The sequence below is a fragment of the Anas acuta genome, chromosome 4 (genome assembly GCF_963932015.1).
Source record: "Anas acuta chromosome 4, bAnaAcu1.1, whole genome shotgun sequence".
NCBI classification, from domain to species: Eukaryota; Metazoa; Chordata; class Aves; order Anseriformes; family Anatidae; genus Anas; species Anas acuta.
This window is the reverse complement of record NC_088982.1, coordinates 51,101,821-51,126,387: the sequence shown is the minus strand read 5'-3', so window position 1 is coordinate 51,126,387 and position 24,567 is coordinate 51,101,821. Positions and strand designations below refer to the sequence as shown.

General features: G+C 36.3%; 1 long non-coding RNA gene across 1 annotated transcript; it reads right to left on the bottom strand.

Moving 5' to 3' along the window:
• Positions 1 to 7,813: 7,813 nt before the first annotated feature.
• Positions 7,814 to 24,476, bottom strand: LOC137856168 (uncharacterized). The gene is made up of 3 exons (XR_011096250.1): positions 23,596 to 24,476; positions 19,534 to 19,628; positions 7,814 to 15,777 (listed from the first exon to the last, which is right to left on the bottom strand). It is a non-coding gene; the product is annotated as an uncharacterized lncRNA (long non-coding RNA).
• Between the last annotated feature and the right edge of the window lie 91 nt (positions 24,477 to 24,567).

Below are 24,567 nucleotides of genomic sequence, written 5' to 3'. Positions count from 1 at the left end.
GGGGATCCGCACCGGGAGCAGCCCCGGAGGTGGTGGAAGCGGCGCGGCCGCTGCCCGGGGTGCTGCTCAGGCACGTTCGGGCTCCCGGTCGGAGTTGGGCTGCCCGGCCCGAAGCCACACTGCTTCCTTTCTGCCCCAACTAACTCCTCTAGGCAAAACAGGAGCATGCTCGGGTTAACCTCGCTTGGACCAAGTGAGCGCCCTTTCAGCTTCGTCACCTCACACAGTGGGAAAATGTGCACCCTGTTGTACTGGGAATACACTTATAACCCATACCGTAAAATAAAGGTGTATCTAACTGCCTTTTTTTCTGTATAAAAACTGCCAACTATAGCCCATGTTTCTGTTGATGGCTTAAAGCATTCCTGAATGTCCAGGGCTAAATCCTACAGTGAGAACCTTCTTCCTGCACCCGAAGTGCATCCCTACACAAGGTGGGAAGTAGTTCCGCCCTTCTCATGGGTGAGATCGATTGGGGCCTTCCACAGAACCGCCTTGTGCAGAAAGCCTTTCCTACACATGCATAATACAATAGGAGAGGCAGCTGAAGCTTATTTTTAGGAGAGTAGCTGGAGATAAAGGAAAGCTTGTGGGAGGAACAGAGGACTGAACACCGAAGGTGGGGTGGGAGGGAGCAGCATAATGCTCTCCACAGAAAAGTAGGACTGGAAGGGACCTTGCGAGGTCAGCTCCTACACGGCGCTGCCCCAAGGCACGATCAGCTGCACCTCTGTCATTGCTGACAAGCGTTGGTCTAACTCATTGTGAAGTCCTCCAGCGACAGCACCACTACAGCCTCCTCAGGCAATCTGTTCCGACTTGCAGTTACAAACTTTTCCCTCATGTTTAACCTGAATCTTCCTTGCTGTGATTTCAGGCTACTACATTACCCGCTGAGGATAAATGAGTATTCCCCTCACTCTTTACGTAGCTAAAGCCCACCTTTTGACACGCTGTTCCATAAGCAGCCCAGGACATCTCGACAGTTGATGTCTCTTACTGCTTTGATCAGGACTGTCTTCAACTGATTTCTCTCTCTTGAAGTGCAACATCCAAAGCCAGGCATAATACACCACTTGAGACCTTACAAGTATTTGTAAGAAAAGAAGGATAATTGTGCGTGTCACAGTGTGGTCTCTTTTTTCATGCTTACATGTGGAATGGATGCTTTGTTTGCAGCAGCGTTGTGCTGTTACCTAATGACCAGCTGGTGATACTCTTTAGGCTCTGGTTGGTTATGTTTTCCTTGAACTCCCTCCTCATTCATTGTTCCTGTGGGCAAATAGAAGCTCCCTTTTGCACTGTCGCTATTGAATATCATAACTTTTCTTCCGGAATCCCTCTCCAGTTTGTCAAAAGCATTTTGTGTTTAAACCTATCTTCTGCTGTCATATACAAATTTAATAAAAATAATATCTAGTCTGTAATCCAGACCATTAGCGTGAGCTTTAGCAGATTCATATCCAGGACAGAACCTTACAGAGCTTTGCAAAAGGTATCCACACACAGTTAAGAGTGAACCATTTATACTTTATTCTCTCAGTAGGTTCCACACAATTTTGCACTCACCTTCAATAGCTGCAAGACCAACATAAACTAGCCTTGCTTAGACCAGCACCGCATGCAAAATTTTGCTCTACTGTCCTAGTGATAAAGTACATACTTTATTTTCTTTCACTCTTGCCAGGCTATAAGGATATCACGGTATTGAGTTCAACCAAAATTTAAAAAATCTGTTTTGGTATTCTAGACCTGTATCCACTGAAAGACTAGAAGTATTCACAAACCTAAAGAGCAATGATCTGGTCAGAAATTCCACTTAACTTTTAGCTAGTCATCCAAGGCTAGAGAACTTACCTAGCATATAGAAGATTTTGAATCAGCTGCTTTTTTGTCTGAAGGGATTCAACACTGATGTTCTTCCAGTCCTTGTGAGAAGCAAAATAGCTAAAACCACTGTAAGTATAGAAATAATTGCTGTAAGATCATATAATAATTTTATAGAAAAAAGAAGCACTAGTGGCAGGAAAGATTTAGGAGGTATTGCACGCTGGAATTCCATAGCATGCTAGTTAAGTCCCTCTCTGGAGGTAAAAATGAATGCAAACATTCACATTCACTCTCAGGAGAGGAAATTCAATTTAATTTCCTGAACCCTGAGGATGATTTTGTAGTAATGGCTGTAGTCCACAACTCACAAATTCAGGTCTGCTTTGTAAAGAATAAAGGCATATTTTTCAGCATATATATATTTTTTTTCACACAGTTGTAAACCACCTAGCCCTCATAAGAATTGCTGATTTTTGCTAAGCTAAGATGCTAAGCCAGCTTTGAGTTAGAAGCTTTAGCCAAACATCTAAGGAACCTGCTTTGGCAGGGGGGTTGGACCCGATGATCTTTCAAGGTCCCTTCCAACCCCTTCAATTCTGTGATTCTGTGATCAAGGCAAGGGGAAATGTATGTTCACCTAGAAGAACCTGTAGTAAAGCTGCAGAATATATGGCTCCTTCAGTTGGAATACCTTCAAAACTTGAAGTATTTGCTGTTTGAAATCTCCAACCATATATGAAAAAGAATGATAGAGGTGTATTATGAAAGTCTGCACACCTTGGCACATACTTTGGGGACATATCTATTCCTACAGGAAATCCTATCTATTCCTACAGGTCCTCCTCAGTCAAAACCTCCACCTAGACTTCTGATTCAACCTAGGAACAAAAATCAGAGCAGACTGCAATGCATCCCAGTAGGGATGAGAGCTATCAACTGGGATGATTATGGGAAGCTTTTTGGATATGCATCTCCAAGCTAGAAGCTGAACTCAGACAACATGCAAAGTATATGTTTTGAGATCACAGCTTTACATATAGAGTTACTCAAAAGAAACTCCAGCTCACAGCTGATCAATACTCTTTGTGAAAGAAAGCCAGTCTTCAGTGCGTAGCTTGCAGGAGCCAAACTCTGTACTCACATGAAAGATAAAGTACCCATCTTCATGTTCCCTGTTACAAGCAGCAGAGGTTGATGTACTCTAAACAAAGAATGAATCCTGTAAAATGATGATTAACAGTCTGTAACATCACCATATAAAAGAGTGAATAAAGGTTATGGAATGGGAGTTTGTTTTGATTACAATATTTACCTCCAGGTAACTCAGGATGTGAAATGACAGATTTGTTCCCATATTTATTTCAATCTGCTTAGCTAGAGACAAATCGTAGTAGCAAAACACTTTTAAAGGCAAGATGAGGGGCAAAGAGGTCTGTTCTTCTACTAGTATAACCCAGATCTGAAGCAGTCAGTGATTCTGATATTTAGGGCATTGACACACTTTTATCATGGCTTTTTTTCATTCTCTGACCTCCAAGGGTCTCTCACAGCACATCAGACCCTGTCTCACTATCATTTAAGCTTGACCAAATCCTCCAGGGAAAGGCAAGATATCGGTAGCATACTAGAAATAGAAATGGAAATTCAATGTGTAGGGGAAGAACTCTTATAAAGGTTCAAAATCCAAGATCCTCCAAGCTCCCACAGAGAACAGGTATTTTCAATGTATCCTGCAGAGGAAAGTATCAATGTATTTTCCTCAAAACCTGAAACAATCATTTATATATAGACTTTGTCTATAAATAACAACACATGTAACAATTTTTATTGACCTTCTAAGTTATTTAGACATATTTTTTTTAATCTCCTTTGTTGGGTTTTTCTTAGAAACAAACTTGTTCTCAAACTTAACTGAGAATTTCTGCTGAAAGGGAAAGCTGAGAGACCTCCTACTCATAGAGGAGATACAGAAATTCATTCCCCAGAAGAAAATACAAGAGAAATTTCTTTTATCAAGCTTTTTGGATCATGACCTGTATTTTTTAAGTTACAATGTTTAGCAATATTGCATGGAGCCAGAAAAAATATTACTGAAGAAGTATACTGCAAACATTTATTAAAATCGTTATTATTATAAATCAGAAAACCTCTTTCTTATTTATTTTTTTAATATGGTGGAGATTTTCCAGTCATAGTACACTTAAATTTCCATCACCTTAAATCGGAAGATTAGTAGCAGTGAAATGAACTAAATGCTATGAAGTCTTTTGGGTGAATGCACCTAAAAATCTTTGGCATTTAGAAAATTGTTTAATTCCTATTCCAGAATTCTAAAGTTTGTTTTCAAACTTTAATTTATTTGAATTAAAGTTTGAAACTTGACTTCCAAACTTTTTTTTAAACTTCAAATTCCAAAGCAAAACTATTTCTCCAGTAAAAGTCATATAGAACTTAAATGAGTAATGCTAAGGCCATGAATTATTTCCACTTTCAAATCTTTATTCTGTTTGACTAGCTGGATGATGGATGATTGCTGCTTCATTGTTGCTGTGCCATTATAAACTCAAGAAAGCAAACAAAAATGCTGATAGATCAGAGTTTTTGCCAGTTACCTCACAAGCTGCAGATTCACAAAAGAAATCATGAAATGTAAGGGTAATCAGAAAAGTTTATTTTGAGACAGAAAATCAGTACAATGTCAAATATTTCTAAATAGCTCAGTAATCATAAAACACTGATGTCAGGAAAAATGTTTTCTCATTCTTCCTTTCACAAAAATCCACAGTAATTTGGACCTAAATATGGCGCAGGAACATGTCATTTGCAGGAAGTTGGATGAACAAAAGTTGTCTTTTTTTAGATCATCTTTTTCAACAAACAGAAGCAATATATCAGCTTTACAAGAACAGAACAAACTCAGTTCTGTGTTAGCTAGGAAAAACATTCATCTTTTTCAAAGATCTTCCTTTTAGATCTTCTCTTTCATCAATTTCAGAAAACTTCCTGTACACTTTCCAAATATCTAGTACAGGCTCATGTCAACATTACTCTTTTCACATCCAAGAGTTTCCTTTGTATGGTAATACACAGGGTCTTTGCACTCTCATCACATAACCAGATACAGGTCAATATAACATAGCTTTTTGTCACTGGAAAGGAAGCAGTATGTTCTGGAAAGCTTCCTTAACAAGACTGAAAGTCTCCCCAAATTTGTAAAATGTGCAGGATATTTCAAATGGTAGCAGATGTCACCTTCAGTTCTAACTTGCTAGAGGTATCACCAGCAAACTTTGGAGATGTCTACAAAGATGAGCAGGAGAGGGGATTGAGCTAGAGGGAGCTCCACAGTGCTCACTTGTTCATTTACTCCCAGTTTTGTTCTGGGCTGCTCTCTTGGAGAGACAGTTCTCTCCAAGACAAAGCACCGTGAAGCGTTTCTTTCAGGTAACCTTATTAAAAGGCAGAATGGATGAGAATGAAGAAGCTACAGCCCGAGGCTGTAGCTTTTCTGTCGTCCTACGAGCACCCCCAGCCAGCTTAGCACTACATGTCCCAAGCTCCCCAGCATGCCTTTGTGTCACTCCCTAGGGTACATCACACATCTCTGGGGTTTCATGAAAGCTTATGGCTTGGACAGAAACCTCATTTAATTTCAAACACAAATGGTCTGCACCTTTTCATATCTCCACTTTGTCAGAGACCAAGATACCACTTGGTACTCACAAGCAAATGTTGGTATGCTACTAACAGTACAATGCTAATGATGTGGTATTTCCATAACTCACCAACAACTGAATATTCATTTCTGTGAAGTACACCTAGGACAACAAATGCTATGTAAGTACTTTATTCCAATTTGAAAAGGAAATCATCAAAAATAATTCAAATGAAGATCATAATGCTGAGAGCTCCAGGTCCATCAGTGCAACTTACTAGTATAAATACATATAAAAACATGAAGTAAGAAGAGGCACATTTATACTGCATTATTAGAAGACAGTAATACACTAAACTCCATCATGTACCATAAAGAGACATCAACAATGCCACAGAAGGCAAGATTATTATTGTATATACTCTGGGTGCAACCCAGAAATTACATAATTTTATTTAAAGATTATATATTGCTCCATCATTAAGTAGAGAAGGTTATTTTATCTAAAATTACAATTGTCAAAGTCAGTGGTTTCTGATGAACTGTGTGAATGTGATTTGCAATATTGATTCCAATATATTCAAGGAAATAAATGCTGAAAGAAGTGAGCCTCAAGAGAAATAGTTTATTTTAGAAAGTACTTTTCTAAGGGGTATTAGTGAGAGATTATTCCACTTTTAAATGATCAATAAATTTGACATTTTATATAGAAATGTTAAAGACCAGAGATAAACCAATCGAAGGTAAACCAGAAGGGACGAGAAGACCACCCAGAAATTTGCTTACTAGTATCTTCACAAGTTACTGGTATCTTCACTAGTTACTCTTCAGATTGATTAACAGTCCACTGGAAATTTAGTATTTTTCATGGAAGTTGTTCTCCACATTTCAAAAAACCCTCAAGAGAACTAAAAGACTTTTTTGGCTATTACAGTTCATACATCACAAGTTGTCTTTTCAGTCTCAGATTTCATTCAGGCTCACAGGATATTCAACAGAAGTAGAACTCGGAATACATTAAAGGATCAAATGTAAGAAATACAGATATCACCAGATATTATGAAGGAAATGAAAATTAACAAAAGTTTCATTAAAAGCTCATTGAAAATTTTGAACCAAAACCAATCATTTAAATCAGTTTTATATTAGCATAAAGGTGAGAAAATAGAGTATTAATGGCTATCAGATTAATATAAGGTAGGTCTGAATGTAAAGGCACAGAAGTGTTTTTTTCTCCTCATACCCTGAATAGGAGATATGATAACAGCTATCAAGAAACAGAGGGCAGGGACAATTTTAATATATGTGTGAGCATTTCCATGAGCATGTTTATCCCTTTTATGAAACTTCATGAGAGCTGACAATTTCTAGTGTGAAAATACCCATTAATCTAATGTTCTGAAGCACCCAGATTACTGTATATTTCTAAATCTTGTTTTGCCTCCAAATAGCTAGAAGCAGCACCAGGTGCTAGGTCTGAGCTAACTTAACGTGATAGCCGATAGTCCTTAGACAACGCTGAAATGTACATGGGGAAAGCCAATAACATCCTGTGCATCCCTAATGTGAATCAATAAGCATTCTGTCCTGTCCTTTCTTTTCAGAGTTAGGGCTCTTGAACACATGTATCTGGCTTGAAGTTTTCCTCAAAGGGAGAGTAAGAACAGCTTCATTTTAGCTACAGCACTTTGGTACAAATGAGAGGTGAATCAGGCTACAGGCAATGAAAGAGTATTTGTTCACACAGCTTGACAAACAAAAAAAAAACAACTAACATACTCTAAACAGAACTGTTGTTCTATGGTAATGCCTTGCTCTTAGTAAATATAGCTCAGATCTTTTTTCTTCCCCTCTCATTTAGAGGAAACATTTTTAATAAATAGGATATAGAGGACCTTCCACACTTTGAGGAGTTAATTTTAGTCACTTAATACAATATCAAAAGGATCATTCCTTGTTCACAGATAAAAATAGTTTAAGAGCCAAATGGATTTTGGAAAAAAAAAAATCACTAAAGTTAAGAACAGCTAATGTTAAGAGCCTTTTACAAAGTGACTAATGAACTGGTCTGTCAAGTAGTAAATCCAAAATTCTCTAGCACTTTTTCCATTGTAACTGCAATTTTATATATACTAGAACAAGGGGAAAAAAATAGGAAAAAACTTTCTGCTGAAATTATAGATTCTGCTAAAACAAACAAACAGCAACACAGAAGTTTCAGTGATATGGAAATAAATGGACTGGTTAAAAAAAAGAACAAAAAACAAGCAAACAAACAACAAAAAAAAAACATGAACATTGTAAGGAACTTTCTAACTTCAGAATAACACACACACATACACAAAAAAAAAAAAAAAAAAAAACTAAGATATTTTAAGATAAAATTCAAAGCGATTATCTAAATAAAGGCTTTGTTTTAGCCCCAAATTACTTTTCTATTGGTAACCAGAAAGGCCCTCAGCCTCCCTCCCCTGCCCACCTATGTGCCCATTCACACATACTTAGCTGAGCATTTTTTTTCAGCTATTTCCTTCCTGTGTTTTAAATGAATTTGCATGAAGGGCATAGGGACTTCATGAATGTACATGTATAATATCAGAGCTAATTATTCTGACACAAGCATGAAACTGATAAAGGTCACCAACCCAAAGAGCATACAATGGGCATGTGAAAGCACATCATACAAAGTACATATCAAGATAAAGAGTTGCCACTGTTTGAACAACTCAGCAATAGGTAGGGATATTGAAGTTACTTATAAAATCATAAAACTCATATCTCAGTCTATCACTCCTGCACTAAATTCTTTCCAGCCCTTGGTAAACAATGAGAGCAGTTGGTATGAGCAGAGAGTGGTATTAAGCCTAATTTATGTGTTTTAACCTTTTCAAGACCACTTGGCTTCTATCAACAAAACTGAAGACAGTATCCCAAATAGATAGGAGTCTAAATACCATGGCATCTCAAACTCTTCAGATGCCTTTTAGATACAAGAACAAGTGAAATTATCATCTCTTCTTTCTTTCAGGTCTCATACCACGGCATTCTGCTAGCAGAGAACTTCCTTGCCAAGATAACGGTCCCCATCTGTCATTCACCCTTCATGTTTCTCAGTGGAGTTAAAAAGCCTGACAGTTTCCATGAATAACAATGACACATACTCATATCTCGCAAAGAGGCACAAATTTTATCGATGAAAAGACAGGAAAAAATCCCACAGTGTTTAAAGAGTTTTCTGAGCACTGCTTATGTCTGGTTTTGAGTGAAGATGGAACTGCCATTGTGTGCAAGTCAACCACCCCTTTTACATCAGTTACCATGTAATTGCTGACTGAGGCCACTGTAACTCAGGATCTGTAATCACTATGAACACAAATCTGTTTTGTAACCGACACCCCGTTCTTTTACAAGAAAGATTCCTTCCTATTTTACAATAGCCTTTGTTCAGTTGGGTTTCACTAACATTTAGTATGCAATTATTGACCATGTTTTTGCATTAGCACTTAAAAAGCTGTTTAAACATACCTGTTTGAACACCTTTTTTCTGCAACCTATCCTAACATCATAACACAGAAGCGTGTTTTAGAGGAGATACTCACAAGTAGCTTGTAGAGAAAGTGCTTTTACTACTGTGAAGAGTTTTCATGATAGATTTAACAAACGTAAGTGCATAGGTATAGTTATAGATGCACTTGTGTTACACATAATTTTCAGAAAGACTGCACATATCTATTTAGTAATAAGTTCATTTTTTCAGTGCAGAAGAAAATGGGAAAAAATCTTTAAAAGGAAAAGGATAACAACCAAACTTTTCTAGGTTTGGCAATTAGTAACTAAGAACACCATCAGTCTTCAGTCAGCCTCACATCACTCAAAATATTATTCCTAGCACAAGTTAATTTTAATTTCAGCATGAAAAATTTCTGCTGTACAGAGGTTCTGTACAGAGAAAAAATTAACCCATATCCCATATTAAATGTTATTATGAAAGAAAAGAGATGACATATACACAGAGAACTCTATTTAGAAGAACTTTTCGTTATTAGTATGAGTTATTTGGTATTCTGTTTTTCCTTCAGCTACATTATTGAACTTCTGACTGTACTCAGTCACATTGACTGAGAAATATACCTTATGTCTTTGGGGGATATGCACTATTTCAGATTATAATTTAGATATATTGCCCATTTTTTATATATTCTATCTTCACTGATTAAAATTCTGCTCTTGTAGAGGCTGGTCAAGCACTGGTCTTTGTGAAAAATCTGTTGAATATTTTGCCAGTGATCTTAGTACAAAAGTAGGTGCATGCTAATGACATTTTAAGAGTCATCATCAATAGAGATTAGAATTTTATATAGGAAGAGCTAGATGACCTTGAGGACTACAGTTATGAAAGTGACACTGAGTTAAGTGCTGTTTGGGAGAAGATCATTCATAAAATGTTCAGGAAAAAAATCTTGAAGTTTAGGAACAAAATTTCACCTCTTAGACTAAAATTCCATTAAGCATTAGAGGAAAGCTACTTAATTTGTTTTAAAAAATATCTTACCAACTTTACAATTAGGAAAATGCATTGTGATTATGTGCAGTAGCACAGATCTCACTTGAAAGATCCAGGGATCCCTTCCTGCTCGAGGAGCTCAGTTGACTTGATTTATCTATTTGACTAACACTTCTCATCCCTTTTTACTTCGTATTTTGAAGAAGTCTAAAACTCTCTAAATTATGTACCTCCATGAGTGCCAGGTGCATTGTCTTACCTAGTTTTCCAATTGTCTTGTTCTTTTAAAAATTAGTATTTCAAAACTGGATCCTTTTGAAAATGCTTACAATTCAAACTGCTGATGGCTTAGTCTCTTTGACAAGACAGCTGCTAAAGGAAGCGAACAGAAGATGAAGCAGGCAAAGTACAGGAACAGAAATATTGTTTCTGCCCAAATGAAACCTTATTGAAACCAAGCTGGAATTGGGTCAGAGCGCCTTTTAAGGGAAGCAATCCAGCTGCTTCTATGCATTAAGTCACACAAACCTGCTAATTCTTCTTCAGATGATTCAGAGCAAAGGTCCAAAATAGGAAGACAAAATTAGTCTTAAGATTTTGTTTGTTTGTGTATTTTTTGTAGGGAGAAAGCTTTGTAACCCCAGAAGATGATCTGCAGCATGCCTGAGCGTTTTGGCCAGTATGGCTGTATAAGAGCACTGATGATAGGCTGAAAAATGTAAAAGTTCCTCAGCACATATCACAATAAATTCAAACATATGAAAATTCTACATATGATTGGGGAAAATCCACCCTAGAAAGCTCCTGGGTTAATAAAGGTCTTGAATGCCTTTTATTTTTTTTCCTGGCTAGAATGCCATTCTTCATGGCCAAACTTCCAAAGAAGTTCAACAGAATTTTACATGCCAATAAGTTTCTGAAAATCATGCATCAGAGATCCTCCTTTATTAAGAGGGTGCCTGAAGTAAGAATTCAACATCACACACATTTATTTTATTTATTAATATTGTATGGTCACAGGATACTTAAAACTCTGAAAACTGAAAATACATAAAGTGACTCAGGAATGAGTTGCCAATATTTTGAAACAGAAAAATCTATTACAAAATATGATGACCCTGGACAGGCTTGGTTAGTCACCCTTCCAAATCAGTCCACACACAGAAATCTGCATCAGACAGAAGGATTGATGACTCTTCCTAATGCACACAAAGCATGTCCTAAAAGTAATAACCATCATTCCAAGTACTTGTGTCTAAAACATAATGAATCTAACACGAACTGTGCTACATCCTTATTTGATGGAATACTAGGAGATGAATATTATGTGACATTCCAGTATGTGTGATCATCTTGTTATATTTCAAACTGCACTGAGCTTATTTTTTTGAATTTTTTTTTCCTTAAGGGCATGTAAAAAAAATATTATTCCCTTTGTAGAAGACAGCAGTAGAATTTAAAAGCCAAAGCTAATGTAGACATGGCAGAATATGAAACATGAAACATATACTATACAAGTTCTCAAGGTGACAACAACATCCAAAAGCTTCACAGAAGCAGACCAATTTTGAGATACATACCTAAGATGGTTTAGGTAGAAAGCACATTTATATGAGTACCAGAAGTTCATAAGCATAGCAAATTGATGAGGATGTTAAAGAACTTCAGAAAGTTCAGAAAGAATTTGCTTGATGGATAGCAAAGTAAGAAAATGGATGCTTACCTGAGAATTTAAAAGAAAAGTTTTCATCCTATTTGTATTTCTAAATAAAATTTACAAAATGAAGTAACATATAATTATTTCTTTTGATAGTTTAGCAATCTGTCTGCTCTTCCTAACTATTTCATGATAGAACACCATATGCTTTGAAAATGTCTCGTGACTCTCTGAAGTTATGGAACAAATCAGCAGGCTAGAGATAGTAATATGAAGACATTTAAGTTTTAAATAGGATTCAAGTCGCATGATGTCAACTGTGCAGTTGCAGTTACAATTGGTAGCTCCACGGTGGAGCCAAAAGCACAAGCTTTACACTTATTGCTAAAAGAATCAGAAACATATGTAAGTGTGAAAGCATACAGCTTCCTAAAGGAATACTTTCTTCCAGCATACCCTTCAAAGCAGTGATTTCTTAGACCTATCTGCAATTGAAAAAGTGTTTCAAAAAGTCGGTTTCATTATCTGAAACAGCTTGTTGTTTATGTAGAGTACCAGTCATTAAGTTTCATTACTGTTGAATGTTGAGTATATCATAGGTATATTACAGCAAGGGGAAAACTCTCATTTCAGAATGGAAAACATAAAAACAAAGCCATACCACAAAGATTTCAGGCTCCAATCAAGTGTTCTGGGAAAAATCAGCATCTTTGATTTTAGATAAATACTTTTATATGGCATTAAAAAATAACATTCAGTATAAAGCATCTTAGATGAAACTAAATGATTCTATAAAACAAAACTTTGTTAAAGGATCACTATAGAGCTAGCTTCATAAAGCAAACTGTTCTCTTCCCTGTTCAAAAGCACATTTTATAATTCAAAACACTATATATCAGTCTTCAGCGAAGCCTTACATTCATTTCCAAAACTGAAAGCTATTATCCTCTTCAAAATTCTGTTTTGTTTAAGGAATATAAATGTTAATGCTTACATATACATGACAGTAATATGAAAAAAATAATGATGTAGAATAAGAAAAATTCTAGGATATCTTGTGCCAGCTGTGTACTGCTGTTTCATTTAGAAAACAAAAAAGAAGCATCAAACTGAAGTTGTGAGTGAAGGTCAGTGCTGCTGCCTATGTTCTGTCAGGCTAGATTAATTCTCAGAAGAAGGGGTGCTTCCTAATGCATCTCTTCTTGGCATGCAAGGGCTACCCAAATGTGAAAGCTACCAGTTTACTACTTTGCTTGTGAGTTTGCAGAAACAAGAATTCAGAGGCCACGTTACCTCTCTGTATGAACCACTGAGTGTCATGGACTGCCCAGCTTATTTGATAACAGGCATGGAATAACAGTCTCCTAAACCAATTAATAGATATATATCTGAGTGCGAGGGCTTCTTGTTGTCACATGTGGCTGTACAATTTTAATGGTTTCTAAACTTTCGGTTTGAAACCTTCTATAAATCCTGCTATCAGAAGAACTTACGTCTAATTAAGGTGGGTTGTTTTTTGTCCTAAAGCAAGCAAAGAGCAACACTCTTCGATGTGGGGAGCCCGGTTACTACTTGAGAAGTCTCTTTGTGTATTGCCTGAGTTTTGCCTGGCTGATGTACAGAAATACCATCATCTTGCCAGGCTGTAAGGTGTCTTTTCTGGTAACTAACACACCAGGAACAACATTTCTTCTTCATATAGGATCAGTAATAGGATGTAGCTTCTGCAAATTTCTGGAAATACATTTTTCAAGGCTGTACCCTTAAAAATGCTTATAAAGGCAAATGAGCTACAAAAACGTGTTAGACTTTCATTTGTAGGTATGAGAGCCATTCAGTAGATTAGTAATTAAGGGGTCTATCACGTTTTAGGTTCTATCTCCAGCTGCCATGCTCATCCTGTACTCATTTTTGTAGGGTTTTGTTCAGAGTTAGATAGAGAATATTAACAGAGTAAATTTTCATACATAGCTGTTGGCCTCTAATAGTCAATTCACCTCCACTCATTTGAATCATTCATTTAACCATGAGGGAAAACTAGCTATTGAAATATATATTGAGAGTTAGTAGTGAATTTCCACTCATCTTAGTGTTAGAGGTTAAGTAAACTCTGAAGTAAGAATCAATCCTGAGAAGTACTGTTTAAACTAAAATATACCTTTCTAATTTGTAAGCTCTTCAGTTAAGAGATGTATCTGCTTACACAGTAAATCACAGACAGGAGAAAAAGAGCTGGAAGCATACTACAGCTAAAGTGGGGGCATTACCTGCCTGGAGTAGAAGTAAAATCGCATCTGTAAATTGCATGGAATTATACAATTACAAGCTGCCTCTAATGACACACATAGCTGTCAGAGACCAGCTTCAGTAACAGAAGATTTCCGGGTACTAACAAAGTTATAGAGCTATTCTTGCAGCATAATTTGTTACTGAGAGTGCTGCAGCCATACTGCTATTTGCCTGGCTGGTGCAAAGTGAAAGATTTGTTTTTGCAAAACAGCGCACAACATTTCCATAAGGGAGGAGGCTTGACAAGGAGAACAGGCTGCTTCTCCAGTGATGATGATAATGAGCTAATGATCTCAGAGACTAGCTGGACATCAAGGAGGCTGTTGCATTAGCAACAGGGAGACAAGGGTGCTGAGATGACAACTGTCATGCAAACTCCTACTCAGCAGATTGCAAACAGGTTCAGCAGAGCTGACAAGGAATAGAGAGGAGTTCTACTGTACCACTTATATAACCACTGCCAGTTATTTTGCTAAGGAAAAGAATTGTTATGACTCATGAAGAGCAAAAGCATTGCCTGAAACCCAGCAGAACAAGTCAGATTATTGCAATGATAAAAAGTCACCAGGGAGATAAAGGTCAAGACGGGAGGGAGTCAGTCTTTGCTATAAACTTCTGTAACTAAATCAAGTACTGGTAACCAGAACCTTAATGTATGCAAATCACAGTAATTATTAAATAAAAACATATTTAGAAAACTCTGGTAATTAAGAAAGCTCAAACATATACTTTAAAAAAATTACCAGGACAAGGTAATTCTTAAGTATCTAGCTTGCATAAAGAAAACCTGTATTTTGGGAAATACAATTTGATTAGCATATACAAGATACCAAATTGTAGAATAATAGCAATGCTAAATGCAGTAGATAACTTTTGGGCTCAAATGCACTGCTTTTAAATGCAATTCTAATTTAATTTGTACATCATTATGTTGAATAAAGATTAATCAATAATGGAACTGAATATTGTTTTGGAGCTTACAGAGCAACAGCAAAAATGCAGCCTGTCCATTTTTACATAAAGTAAAAGAGCACAGTCCCAACTATTAAGAATTACAATAATACATAATTTTCCAAAGGAGTGATTTTACTGAAAATCTAAGTAAAACAAGTTAGAAAACAATGTTTAAAGAGAAAGATTTCAAAAGATATTTGAAAATTCTTTAAAAATAAGGTAGCTGTGACAGAGCAAGAATCATCAGATAACGGTTCCATTATCAACATAAGGATTACATCTGAAAGTACATCCTGGGCAATGTGAGTACAGTACCTAACAGAAATAACAAAACTGCAAGAGGGAAATAGAAAATACGTCAATATTAACATAAAACCTATGGGATATATCCCATATCTTTATATGGGCTATATATTTTTATCATACATTTATATGATGATGTTAAAGGCATTGTTGAAAATGCAAGTTGGAATAGGCTTCTAGAAAGTTGGAAGCTTTAAGTATTACAGGATCAGACATGTTGGTAGTAATTAGGTACATTTTCTGACAGACAGGGCATAGTAACTCCTTATGGTGACAGACCTTACAACCTTACAAGCTACTTTTTTTTTTTTTTCTTCTGCCACCACCAGCTGTAGCAGTAATTCAAGTAATGTCTAAGAGAGACAGGGAGAAAACACCATGCATGACACTTCAAAAAGAAAGGATTAAGAAAGAGACACAGAAAGTCTAAAATCACACAAACTCAAATGAGAAAATGCATGAATTGTCAACAATGGGTGTGATTAACTGCTGCAATATGTTACTAATAGGATGAGGGGACTCACCTGATTCTTTTCTGGAAGACATGCTTTATCCAGGAATATTTTTGGATTCCGTACATGGTATCTTGGGAAAACATAAGGATCTGTAACTATAGAGGTCAGACTAAATGCTCCAATAGCACATGCGTTCCGTGAAACTTTGAATAATACCATTGCAGTAGCTGCTTCTCATGTTTTGCTTACTAGAGGAGATAAATCCCTGGCTGCATTCCCTGGGTCTGCTTCATGTTGTTAATCACTTTGTAATTTCCCTTGGAGAATATATTGACAGGACAACCTCCGTCTGAAGATGTTCCTTTCCATTCAAGCCTTTATACCTCTCTGAAGCACCTACAGCTTTTCTCTGTGCTAAGAAAAGAAAATAACTTCACATCTTTTAATATTTCAGTGCTTTCAGTGTCTCTTCATTTCCTCCATAGTTACTGGAAAGCTTCTTTCCAGAGGTTTTTAGATTCTTGCAATACTTCTTTACTTCTAAATTCAGCTCTAACCACACTCAAGGAAAAGGTATCTCTATTGAAAATAAATTAATTGGAAAATGAAGTTTCCTTTTCCTTACATATCTTTCTGCACTAGGTGCCTCAGCAGCCCTTACAGTTAGTTCAGGCAGAATGAAAAAAAAAATCTATTTATTTTTATGAAGTTTTCTATATGCTTTTGAATGTAGAAAAAGACAGGAAACCAAGTAATATAAAAACATCACAATTCATGTCTAAAACATGAAATTGCTGTCTGTAAAATTACCATTTTATGAGCTGATAGTACTGAAATTAAATTAAAGGATAATTTTTGTACAAAGCCTAAGGCAGCAATGAAATACTTCACCGATTATCTGGTGTGACGCTGGGACAACCAGTCCCAATTTAAGAAGGGCGTAATGATGGCAGATCTAATAGCTCACCTGTGCTAAAGTACTTTAATATATTTTGAACTTCAAAGCACAAGTTTTGATGGTCTTTCCAAATATGGAAGCTGTACAAAGAATTTATACACAATGAATCAAGGTACAAAAGAGAGTTAAAGTGGAGATTATAACAGTACTACAAATAATAATAACACTCTTTAATCACTCATAAATGTCTATGAGTGATTATTTTATTATTAACAATGGCATCCAGACCCAAAAAGGGACTCCTAGGAAGGGTACTCATAGGACAAACTCCATCACACTCTACCTAAAGTGCCTCTATCTACTCCAAAGGCTCTACTCAGGCTTACTGGCATCCCTTTTCAAAGTTAAACAAAAGACTAACCTATAAAATTATGTAAAACATCTACAAATGTGTATTAGCTACTGCTTTATGCAACATATAACATTTCTTTCTCTCTAGTGCTTCAAGGCATGAAACATTTGTTTGATTTTTCTTTGGAATTCACTCAAATTTAAACTCTCCTTCAGGGCTATCAGATGAGTTGCCCAGAAGCAGCTCAATGGAGCCTGAAATACAGCAGGTGCTGAAGGGATGCTCTCCCTTGCCAGTAGCTGTAGCATGTAGCAAACTTGCCTTTATTGGCTTCTAAGGCAGCAAATCCACCTTAATTTTTCACCACAGCCCCAGGCATGCTGCTGATCACTGAGATTTAAGCTCATTGGAACCTGTACATGCATCTTGCTTCAGCCCCCTGTAGCTTTTCAAAAAGATGCAGCTTGCCAGTTGATTCAGAAATCTGTCTTGAACTTGAGATCAGGAGATTAAAAACACATCCACAGACTTAGGAGCAGAATATTGAAGAACAATTGATCAGACTGAGCAGTTGCTTGCAAAAATATATTGATTTTCTGTAGATAACAAAGCATCCAAACACGTAGGGTGTATTACCAACTTCTACAGCCTTTGAACATAAAGGTGCTACAGCTTCAGAATTTCAGAAAAAGAAAGGAAGGAAGGAAGGAAGGAAGGAAGGAAGGAAGGAAGGAAGGAAGGAAGGAAGGAAGGAAGGAAGGAAGGAAGGAAGGAAGGAAGGAAGGAAGGAAGGAAGGAAGGAAGGAAGGAAGGAAGGAAGGAAGGAAGGAAGGAAGGAAAGGAGGGAGGGAGAAAAAAAAAAGTAGTCCTTGGCTATTAAGGTACTCTCCAAGTGTTTTTGCTTCTCTCCCTTCTCAGAATGCTATAGAGATAAGTAATTATATTTTTTGTGAGAATGCTGTTTGAAACAAATAAACTAGATAGAGTACAATGCATCCAGTTACTTTCTTTTTGGTGTATAATTTTAAATTAAAATAGATTTTCATTTTCACTCCAGTTTGCTATATATGTAGTTCACTGAAAGTAGGAAGTAAAAAGTTATATTACCTTACATACTTTTTGCTTTCAATGGGAAAAGTAGCTAAACTATTTAGAAAAAAAAGTCCAAATGATGACTGAGACAAACAGCTGGAATTTAGAAACTGAAGAATTGACCTACATTGCTATTAATTTGATGTTAAAAGTGTTGATTTGGGAATATTTGGTGAAGATGTGAACAGCTATAATGTATGATACGTATATCTAATTTTCAGGATTGATAGGATTATTCTTATGAAAAATATTTAACTATAACTAATTTTAATGTGTTTTTTGTTGTTGTTGTTGTTGGTTTTTAAACAGATACCACACAAGTAAAATAACAGATCATATTAGTCTAATACTGAAAGATCCAACTGCTTTTACACAATCTGAACTAGTTTTTAGAAAAGAAAATATTTAGGGTTCAGAAGTCACTTGTTCAACTAATTTTGAACAAGTTTGAACTTCTGTATTTACTTTACATTATAGGGATGCTTTAGAGGTGGAATTCACATTCCCTTAATTCTATAACTTAATGTGCCAGTGCACTTTTGTACCTAAGGGAGTATCTGAAATATAGAACTGGTAAAGACCAGATAGGTTTCTGAAGTGAGCTTAGTCCATTTTACTGACAGAGGCCATTTCCATTAATATCGTTTCTTAATAATCATGCCCTCAGACTGGCACAGAGCAGTGCACATTGTTTTTTCTCATGAACCCCAGGATTGAAAGTTGTTTGTAAAAAGGATAAAAGCATAACATATGGTTATAAAAAAGGCATACTGCATGCATTAAGATTTATATTTTATGTCAGTTCAGTGAGCATGCTTCCAAAACACAGGCTTTCCAGTCCTATTCTCGTAGGCTCAAGTGAGGAAGAATTCAATCCTGAAGACAAAACTCCCAGTAGAAAACCATTTTTAATATTTCTAAGGCAGCTCCCTCTGGTGGATAATGATTATCAAGACAAATATATTGAGGATTAGAATCCATCAAATATTACTGCTTTGTTCTTGTATTTTAACAAGAGTAAATAGGATTAGCCATATCTGAAAATCCCATTGCTCCTGATCCCATGGCTACTCAGCCCTAGGGCCAGTAAGACTACCATCTTACTGGCACTAGAGCTCAGGCAACGGCATTAAATGATCCATGCCCATCTCCTACATCTCCAGAGCACACCACACTTTACGATCAAACTAATTCATTTTAGCTCACAAATAAAAACATAATTTTCCCATCAGCTTCAGCCTAGCAGCAGAAATGATCAAACACCAGATTTTTAAAACTAAAGCATGGTATATTGAAACAGTGCATTTCACAAGTGAAGGAGGAAACTGTTGGTTACCAAGTGATACCTTAGTTGGCCTGAGTAAATTAGTTCCTTCGATTATCTCCTTTTACCCTAAGGATCTTCACTGTGGTTTTTAATGCTCTAGTGGTTCATACTGCACAGAACTTCTGAATTATGAGAACTACTTTCTTGTCTCTCTTTTTTGCTTAGAAAAGGCACAAATGGCTGAGGATAGGAAATATATTTCTCCTTTGTCACTTACCTAGCTCCTTCCCTTGGACAGGTTCTTCACAGTCTGAGGACATCCCTGTTATGACATTCCAAGCTTGATGATCATTTCTTTTAGTGCCAATTAACCTGTAAAAATAGTACACACTGTGAGCTGTTTGACCTTTCCAGACCTCAAAAATATTTCTACATCAAGAATGAAAAAAATATTCAGCTTAACTATTTGAATATGAGTTCAAGAAGAAAGGGAAGAAAAAAAAAAAGAAGAGTTCCAATTTACATGAAAAATCTGAATGTTGTTGCAGCTAGATATAAACAGTGCTATAAAAGCTTTTTTAAGCCTGTTGTTAACTGCTGCTGAGCAAGTGTCAGACTAGTTCCACTGTCATCTGGGGTAGCACTTAAAAGCACAGAAAATAAAAGCAGAAAAAGATGGCTGAGAGGTTGCAATGTATCACTTACTAAACACTGTTATACCTACATCATTCATAAGGACTCTTTATCATATTGTGATTGCCTATCGTAGGGACCTTAGAAAATCTTCACCAACGAACTAAATGACCTTTAAGGAGCTGGAGAAGAACTGAGGCAGAAAATGATACACAAGCAGTAGGACTCATGGGACTGGAGGGTCATTCTGTGGCTACTCTGTGCCCCACAGACCTGCGAGTGAATTGGAAATGATATCGTCTCTCTTTTGAGGGACATTTAATTTTTCAAAACAATGGGATCCCATAGTTTCAGAGAGCATCAGAATGACTTTTCCTGTTTGCTTCTCTGCTCTTTCTAATTTAAATGCTGCTTTCTTAGAACGCAATTACTGTAATGTGGATAGCTTTATCTGTAGCATTCCTGTAATCTCATTCCTGAGTAATAATAGTCAGCTCAGAACTCATCATTGCATACATAAAGTTCAAATATTTTCTTCCTATTACTTTACATTACATAACATTAATTTCATCAGCCATGTTATCATGCAGTCAATGTGGATTTTTTTGTCCTTTTATAATTACTCACAGTTGGTCCTTTTCTTTACAGTACTCTCATAATTTTGGTTTATTAGCAACCCTTTTCCTCTTACTTATTCACCTCTCTTTCCAGGTTATTTAAGAGCAAATTAAATAACATGTGTTAATACAGAGTCCTGTGAGACTCCAGTGCTCAAGTCATTCTGCAGAAAACCCACTACTTATTTCTAGGTAGTAGGTGCATATTTTCGTAATTAAAGTACATAGAAAGTACATCAGTGTTTCTACCAGTTAAACATCCTCAATGACAAGAAAATGTCACTATACGTCTCAATATTTTTCATGCAAGTATCAGCAAGTTACACTTCTAAAGTGTTATTAATAGCATGCAACTCTGTAGTTGCTTTTGTATTTTAGAAAAAAAAAAAAAAACCACACCAAAAAACACTACAGAACACAAATACAGCTTCCAATGAGAAAACTTGTTTTTTGCTTACGTGGCTTTTAGAAATTATATAATACTCACAATTAACTTTATTTATCTTCATTGACTATGAGGAACAGTGTAACTAACTTTTGGTCCAGAAAATACTTACATATTTAACTTACATTAATAATCCCAATGACTTCATCCCATTCCTTTTGCAGCACTGAATGCCAAATGGACTCATCAGGCATGTGATTAAAGATGCATATTGGGCATTCAGTCCTGCAAAAGGTACTAGATGAAGTCATTGGGATTATTAATGTAAATTAAGCAGTAGATTATAGTGGCACTGTTGAGGTGAGTAAAGATTAATACAGAAACTGTGTGCAAAGTCAGGAGAGGAATAAACTTTAGCACAGCTTTAACATAAAGAAAGGTTTTTAGGAGGGGAGAGGGAAAGAAAGAATGAATGATGCTGAGCACCAAAAGTAGAGATATCTATGTGAAAAACTGACAAATCAGTTTTATTTAGTTTATAGAAGGGTGACAGAGATCATGGAGAAAAACTGTAGAATGGTGGAGAATAAATGTATGAAGAATTAATAAGAGTACAGTATGCCAATGCTAAGAGAACAGTTTCATTCTATCTAGCATTAGATATCTAGCATTCTATCAGCTAGTAGGAAGTCCTCATTTCTTCTATATTTTTATATTTGTAGGGAACGTAGCTATTTTGAGAATTGTTGAGAAACTTTGCTTTAGCTCTGATCCTGCAAAATAGGTCAAGACATTTTGGAGTTTCAAATTCTTCTGTATGTCTGAAATTTAGAACAGACAACTCTTTTCAGTTTTTCACCTGTTTAATTTCTTTTACTGAAGGTAGGACTTGTTACAACACCTTGTAAATGGGCAATGGTAACAAAATGGCAAAATATACTTTTTGAGTGTGCCCATCTTATGTGTTTGAGCAATTATTTCACTAGATTACAAGGCATACCTGTGAGAAGTATTTCTCATTCTTCATAATTGCGTGGCAACAATGCTAGCATGAAAATCTTACTACTGTTTTCTAAATTAATTTCTCTTGTGAATTCTGAAGCAATTTTTGAATAAGGCAATGATGACTTGATTGTCCCCTGACATCTATGACACTGCTTAAATGGCAACTTTTGAATCTAAATGATTATGTAATCAAATCTTGTCTATAAACTGTCTCTGCTATCAATGGCTCCAATAATGGATATTTGCAAATGCAACTTCACTCAAAATAGAAAAAAAAAATAAAAATCCAACTTTTGCTGTTATGTGAAATTAATGGAATATGATTCATTTAAAGCAGTTATTCATTTATTCTGCTTTGCATCAAATCACTTGAGTGTTTGCTGCTTTTAATTTGCCAGAGTTTTGTTCTTCTACAAATTAAATTAGTAACCAAGTCTCCTGTTAGGCAGAATTCTGGGGAAACTGGAGTTCACGGGCAGTTAGGCAGAGATGCCCTAAGCTTTTGTTGCTGCTGGAGTCTTTTGCTTGCTAACAAGATGCCATGTTAGGACAAGAGTGCCTGAGGCTTCTGATGTGACACAAGTGAGAGTTATTGGGGCTACAAAGCTCACCGAGCATCCAAACACTGTGCTTTATGAGCATATTTGAATCTCAGCCATGCAGTTTTATTCTTTTGACTGTTTCTTGTTATGCAGCTGTACTAAAATATCAGCGACATCAAAATCTTTCTTTGATACGGATCATAAAGCACTGATACTGGTCTTTCTATATTATATATTAAGAGATTGTCAGCATTTCTGGGGACGGAACCTGTTTTTGTGTGTGTGTGTTTGTTTTTTTCTCTCTCACAATAATCCTGTAAATTCTTTATAATTCACTGTAAACACTTGAGTAGTCATTAATGACTAAGGCTGACGGGTACATAAAGGAACTGTAAGATCTGATACCAGCTTTAAAAGAGACAACTTCACTAGGTGGACCCAGCCTGCTTGTATTCTTTGGGGGTATTATGGTACGCACATGTTATGCAGTAACATTGCCTTCAGTGGGGCACCAAGAGGTTGCTGAGGTAGAAGTATGTTAACACAAAAGAAAACCCGAAAAATACTTACTTCATTTCTGCGGAGTTCTCACAGAAATGCCATCATGTTTTCATACCAAACATGCACTTAATGCTGCACCGTAAAACAGAATGACATGATATAATTTCCATCTCTTCCTTGTTCATTTATGCCACACTATTTCCCAAACTTCAGCTGCTCATTCTAGGAATACGGGCCAGAAAGGGAAGCTACACTGAACTGCTACAGGAACTTACAGAGTATTCTTACAGAGTCTTGGAGATCTGGACTGCAAGAATTAGATGCTGAAGACCTTTCTCCACTGGAGGTATAAAGAGATTTGCTCTGAGTGAAGGAATACAACTAGACAACTTAACTAATTTCTGCAGAGCTGAACTTGCTGAGACAGAGAGCAAAGACCTTCAACGTAACACAGTTTGTTTCCTTGTATGAATTATTAGAAGTAATTTACAAATGACACAGACAGGCAATTCATAGCTAGTACTTCAGTTTAGCATTTACACTCACATGAAGTGCCATGGGTACATTTGCCATTTCAAAGAGGGAAAACATTTCAAAACGGTAAGTACAAACCTAGTATGTAGCGAGCGTACAGACTCAGCAAAATGGAGACACACCTTATTAACTTGGGAAATAGTTCTTCCATTTCTCTTGAAACCTTGATTTAGTTGTCACGTAAGATTACAAAATCCACCTGAACCAAAAGACAGAAGTCTAAATTAAAGCACGATATCCAGCTCTCTGTTCTCCATGTAAAAACAACTTTCATGCAGTTTGGGGGATCAGAGTGGGGAGCCTTTTGAGTTATTGAGTCCTATGTAACTCAGTAATCACTAAGTTTAACAATATTTTCTTCTCTTCTGTTGGCAACTTTATTTTTTCTCTTCTGGGACTCCACAGTTTCTCTATGGGCTGTATTCACTCTCTGGAGAAATTAGCTATGATCTTTAAACATCTCTTGATATCAGCTTCTGCGATTTATGGAAGACCTTGCTTCCTTCCCAGATTAAATACTGCTTTCTTTCCATTCCTTATCTGTGGACTAAATTTTCCATGGCCCTTTTGAAATTAAGTTTCTCAAAGTAACTCTGAGATCCATTCTAATAGTAAATACAATTCATTGTATATGCATAAATAAGATCAGAAGTTTGTTTGATCTATTTTCAGGTCAGAAGAAAAGTTCAATTATGATTCATGGATATCTTGTTCCAAGAGTAGTCCATTAAGCCACAAATGAGAAGATAGTCCACAGTGGGTAAATCTCACATGGTATATAATGTAAAGTATAAGTTTTTGATACCATATATGACTGCTTTTTGAAGCAACTCATTGCAGAACTCACAACAACAGGAAAAAAAAAAACAAAAACCAACAACAAAAAACACACAACACACACACAAAACTAATTTAGTTCTGAACAAGGACAGGACTTGGTTCAGAATACCACAATCAAATACTGGCTTTGTAACTGACCTATATCCTTAGAGAAGAAAAGACAATCAACATTAATATTATTGCTTACCTTCAATTAGCCATGGGATATAAAAACACAAAGACAAAACATTTATATCCCAAAGTGGGATATACAA